The sequence below is a fragment of the Passer domesticus genome, chromosome 1, assembly GCF_036417665.1.
Source record: "Passer domesticus isolate bPasDom1 chromosome 1, bPasDom1.hap1, whole genome shotgun sequence".
NCBI lineage: Eukaryota > Metazoa > Chordata > Aves > Passeriformes > Passeridae > Passer > Passer domesticus.
This window is the reverse complement of record NC_087474.1, coordinates 95956167-95962393: the sequence shown is the minus strand read 5'-3', so window position 1 is coordinate 95962393 and position 6227 is coordinate 95956167.

The following is a 6227-nucleotide window of genomic DNA, read 5'->3' as shown; positions in this document are numbered from 1 at the left end:
TGCTTGGACTGGATTTTGCATACACTTGTGTGCTAGTGAAAAAGAGCAAAGATAACTGTGCAACAGAGAACTCCCTCAGGGAAGAAGTAGTGGTGGAGAGGAGCCCACACCAAAAACTTATTTTCTACATAATTTCCATGCTTCAGCCACAAGGTCTGCTGTTGAGGATTTACTGAGATGAGACACACACACCTTTGGCTTTAATGATATTTGTGGAAGAGCAATGCACTGTATTCCAAAGCCTTTAAGAATTCTGTGGAGCTCTTTTTTCAGGCAATATTGCTGCAAGTTTGAAGGAGCCAATGTTGGGTGAGTCAGAGCTGGAGAATTTCACACGTGACTTTGACAGAAGGTAAAATTTCATATTTTCCTTTCAAAAGTGTAACACTTAGAAAAAACTCAGGTCTTCAAGAAAAATGTTTCATCCAGGGAATACTTAATCTTGCAGTGGGTTGGCAGGGCATGCCCCATTTACACTCCTTTTCCTGCTCAGATTGTCCACTGGAGTAGGTGACACTTCCAGCAGATTTACCCTGGGGATGACACTTCCACATACCTCTTCCTTAATGGAAGATAAGTTTGCAAAGGACTAACCAGCACTAAAAACTGGGAAAAAAATATGCTTTCATGTTTGATTTTCTGTTCCAAATCTTATTCCATTACATGTTGATGATTTGTTCTGAGAGTTGATGACCAGATAAGAGTGGTAAATTTTCCCTCCCACTTGAAGAGAGTTTGATGGAACTTTACTTGTTCAGAATAAAATCTCTCAAGTATCAGACTGCTCATCTCTGTCAGCCAGCAAAGGTTGACCTGAATTATGTCTACCAATCTGCAGTAGAATAGTAGGCACCATCTCATCATCAACTAGAACTGAAATAAACCCCCAGTGTTGGATATCAGATAAAAACATAATGAGTGATACATTTATTCCATTTACAGGAAAAAATCAGTTTGATCATAGGATTATTAAATATTAAACTGTGGTATTTACCACTCTTGCACATTTTAGGTGCCTGTTTCAATCAGGAATAGGGAGATTCACTTCTTAAGTAGGAAAAATCCCTTTCTTCTGCTGTATATGGCATAAAACATAAAATAGATTTGCTTCTATTTCCTGCATTGCTAGAACCTGAACAAGAACTTTTGATTTGTTGTTCAACTCAAAAATAATTATTTTTTTTTGTTTATAGACATCATCCTCTTTACTTAATTCAATAAAAGCCATAGACATTCAAATTTAAGCATTCTGCGACTGTTAAAAAGAAGGTAAATAGTAATTTTGAGTAGCTCATTTCAAATACAATCTTAATGGGCCAAATACTGTTAGCAGACCTTATACTGATTTCTGGTTATTTGAATTTTATTCTCACACTGCTGAAATAATTCTCACATGACTGAAATAGTACATATATTCAGTAGAACAAATAAACTTTTAATGAAATATAAAGCCTCCATAGATCATGTGAAACAGTATTCAAGCACATTTAGCTTTATATTGCCACAGCTAAAACTTATACCTGAATGGGAGCACATGATGAGACAACAGAGAAATACAATTGCTGCCACTGAAAAAGTGTTTAAGCTACAAATACTGTAAGTGAAATAGTTTTGACAGATAGGAAAAATGAAATGTGGATCTACCATCAGGAAAGATAAAATATACAGTAAACAACATTTTGAGAATAGTGAAATGTAATAAGCAAGTTTTAATATGGTCTATTTGCACATTTTTCATCTTCTTTTTTTTTAAATTTTATTACAGACTTGGTTATGACTTAGCTTCCAGGCTATTCTTCTTCAAAATCCAGACAAACCACTTCACAGAATTTTATAATAAATATGTCTGGGAAAAGTCTTCTGTGAACAAGTCAGTTTAAAAATATTCTTCAGCATGTATATTTGTTTTGGTGGTTGTTACTCATCATTTCTCAAAGCCCTGAGGAATTCATTAACACTTTTTTAGCTAGTACTTTTTATCTTTCAGCAGTTCATTTCTTTGTGACATAGGTACATGTGTTTGTGGGAGTGTGCAGAGGATAAATTCTACGCACCAAAATACTTTAAAATGAGAAAAAGAAAAGTTAATTAATCCAAATGTTCAATAGAAATGAAAAATTAATCCCACTCTGCCTGAAAATGTGCAAGGAAAACTAAATAATTTTGCATGTAGAGATCTGTTTTCTCTCTTTTTTTTACTTTACCACCACCACTTCATAGCACATCTTCTTCCTTCAGATTTATCTACAGAAATCTTTTTAAAGGCTCATTATTTGCTTTTTATCCATGTATTTGCTTGGTGAATCCCATTCAATCTTCATCTGATCTCCATGCTCTATCTCATTCTCTATCTCCTGTCTACCTCCTATTGCTCCTGTTCCTATGCCTCCTCTTCTGCAAGCCTATGACTTGTCCCATTTTCACCTAAATCATAATTTTTTTTTCCGCCAGGATTGCCCAGGATACATGGAGAGCTTGGAGCTTGCCTGGAGCAGAGATGTGGGACATAATGGAAACCAAGATTTTACAATTGGTCTTGTGGAACAGCCTTTATAACAGGAAACGGGGCAGAATTTGGATATTTATAAATTAATTTTTAAAAATATTTTACCATAAAGTTTTCATTACCAGCATTTTCTTGCTGCTTGGAATAACACCACACAACTGCATGTGTGCTCACTTGTTAAAAAAGTGTATGTTTTTGAAGGGATTTCAAATGCAGGTTGAGCACATATGTATGTACACACAAATATGTTTGTGTGTTTAGGTTAATCCTGATTTATTATCTAAAGAAGAATTCAGTGGTTTAGATGTAAGTTTTTATGATTCATTCACTGGCCCTTTTATTTATTCATGTAGTTTTACTTTAAGCCCTTAAGCTATCATAGATATTTTATATGACAGTACTTAATTGTGTTCATCCACCAGAAATGCTGATTGAAAATTAAAATGTTCCTGCTCATTTCTTTCTGGGGATATGCACATTGAAGATTAATAGATTCATTTTTATTACGTACATGAAAGAAACATGACTTGTTAAGATGGTGAAATCCTTAAATTGATAGTTTCATAACTAGAGAGTCTACCTGAAGCAGTTAGTTTGGGCTTTAATGGGTGTTCCACTTTAGCCATGATCAGCTCACTAGCAGTCCTAGTACTCGAGCTTTATCTTCATTATCAGTTTAATGAACTGAAAAAAAAAAGAGAGGACCAAGCTAAGAGCATGAACCTTCCACAAAGGTATGCTGAAACTCATTATAAGTAAGGTAAATTCATTAAGCAGGGGGTAAACTGCCTTTCAAGGCAGATGAGGTCCATTCCTGCTTTTTTCTTGGGAAAGGAAGAATGGAGGAGAAATGAGGGATCCCACAACATAGCTCATTGGAAGAGTAGATGAAGGGTGTTTTAATTTCAGTGCATCCCACTGCAACATGTTGGTGTCCATCGAGTGAACAGAACAGATGGCCAGGCTGTCCTTGGTCCTCTTTCTCCTGTCCTCAAGGAGTGTTGGGAGCAGTCCCTTTCTTATTGCCTATCCCTTGCCCCTCCCCTCTGGAGAGGTGATTTTTACCCTCCTTTCCTTGCAGAACTGGACGGAGTTTGAGGGGCAGAGCCAGTGCTGAAGCCCTTGAGAAGAAAAGTCCCTTCAGGGTGTGAGTGCCCTGCTCTTGTCCTGGGCCACTTGACAGCAAGCACTTCCCCACTGCTGTCATCCTCCCTGAGGTAAAGAAGGCATGAGAAAAATTAGACTGGGCCTGAGGTCCATAGACCTCCCTGGTTTATTTCCTGGCTGAGGAAAATCACATCCCATTTTCAGTCTCAAAGAGAAAGAGATTCATCTACTTTTCTTTCTTGGCTGAAGCTCAATGGGACGAGTTATGACTAGGAGGAAAGAAGGGAAGACTAGAGAGGCACTGCCTATAAGGCAAGTATATATATACTGCCTATAAGGCAAGTATATCAAATAAATATGATCTAAATTCACAACTTACTGAATATCTGGGGTCCTCCTGAGCACCTGGATGTGGCATGTCCACTTTGCGCTTTAACCCACCCTGTTCCTCATAGTTTTATACAGTTGTGTTGAGGGAAAGATAAATATTTGCTACAATTACACATTTAACCCCAGGGACAGCATGCCTTTGACCTTGAAAGACAACAGCAGAGCTTTTGCTTTTGAGCTAGTCCTGTCCTAGTTGGGAAATGAATGTTGGGTATCTTCAGCTGCTAAAGAATTCATTTCTGCCTGAAATAAAAATGAAAAGGAGGTAATGGCCAGTTTTGCTGGGTAGATGCCAGTCTAAAGGTTGGGTTCAGTATGTTGGGTATGGATCAAATGCCTGTGAAACACTTATCCTGGAGATAAATGTGCTCCCAGACGTCCAAGCATTTCACTGTTTGAGTACCTCACGTCCTGTGACACACTCATGTACCTTCTTCTTGTGCCAAATCAGAAATATTGGTAGAGAATAGAAAGAATCATGTTGGTTTTTGGATTTCTTTAGCCCAGTTGCATAATATTAGTCGTTACGGTCTACATTAAGAGATTTTTCAGAAGAAATATACTCCTTGTGCTTGAGATTAGGTTAATATATATAAAATGTCTTTTTGCTGCAATATGTTCTCCTGCTGACCACAAGCAAAGAAAATTGGGAAGAGGAAATCCCCTTCTGAGTTATAGGATCAAAATACAGAATCATGTGGAAAACTGAATATATTTCCAGATTTTATGGTTTGCCATCAGCTCCATCACTGGGACTAGCAGATCTGCACCATATAGAGCAAGGTAAGTAAAATATCCCAAGTACAAAATGGAAGTGGGTTTGGTGGCTTAATTTTGAATTGCACCCAACTACACAGAGGGAGCATGACACCTATTTGCAAATGTTAAATGGTTTAGGATTCAATGCATCGCTCTTCTCTCTAAACACATGCATCATAGCCGTGAAAAAGTGATGTTAGTCGTAAGTTCAAGCCTTGTGCCCAACATTCCCCAACTGGCAAGTCTTTAATTACATTAATATTCACATTTTCTCGTTCCCATGTTCCTAAAATGAAGATTAATTTTCATCATGTCAAAGTTCTGAATGTCACAGGATTTCTGTAGTCATCATTCACAATATGTGCCAGGAAGTAATAGTGAAAGCGATTCCAGCTGTTGGTATGGAAGTCTGGAGGTTGATGAGAACTAATTACATAATCATTTGAGAAGAAACATGTAGTGCTAACCCACTTCTTGATATGTATAACTTTGTTAATGCTTTGCTTAAATTTTGAAATAGCAATGTGATTTCTACAATCTGTAATGCATGCTTTGTTCCTAGTTAGTGTCTTCAGGCAGTAGAATTGTTGGGGACATAGTAGGTAGAGAAGGTAAGTTGCTATAAATTGAAAAAATAATTGAAAGTTCTGAATTTGAGTAAGAATTGTGCTCTGTGCTATAATTTGGTGGAGGGGCATTCGTGATTTATGTTAGCAATAAAGAAAATAACTTATAACAATGTAGCTGCTTTATTAATGTAGTTATTAATTTATTCTTTATTATGCATGTAAAGAGAGACGAATTATCTCATAAACATCCTTTCCTAAAGACTGTGCACTAAATGAATGGTAAACAAAGCTGTGGTTGCTTTGGTAGGAATAGGAACAGGTAGGAATAGGAAAAACATTATTGTGCAGAGCAAGATAAAGAATGCCTTGGACTGAGAACCAGCGTCAAAGATTCTGCATTGCTCTTATGGCTTTCAACCTTTTTATTCAACTGCAGCTACTTTCCTGTTTCTCCTTATTTCTGGCAGAAGATGTATTAAGCTTAGCAAGCTCCTGAAGCTGAAGTGACAGCAGAAGAGCAGGACAGGGAACAGAAAGATTAACAACTTCTACAGCTCCATATGTTGATGCACAAAGAGCATTTGAGCTGCTGATTTCAGACTTCTCCCCTAGTGAAATCCTTCTGGAATATGGGTAAATGTTTGGGGGTTTCTTTTACTTTAAATTGTTGTTGTTGTTGAGGAAATGTCTAAATGCTGTTGTGATGTCATAAACACCCAATTTCAATTTTTCCATGAGGAGAGGGCTAAAGAGTCCATGTTCTGCTAGGGCTTGGATGTGCTTTCAGTTGTTCCAAAGCAAGTCTTAGGCAGATAGGGACTGTTCCTGCAGTTGTATGAAAGCTCAGGTAGCCCAGGCAGCCTTCACCCCATGGAATTACTCCATGCCATGAAGCT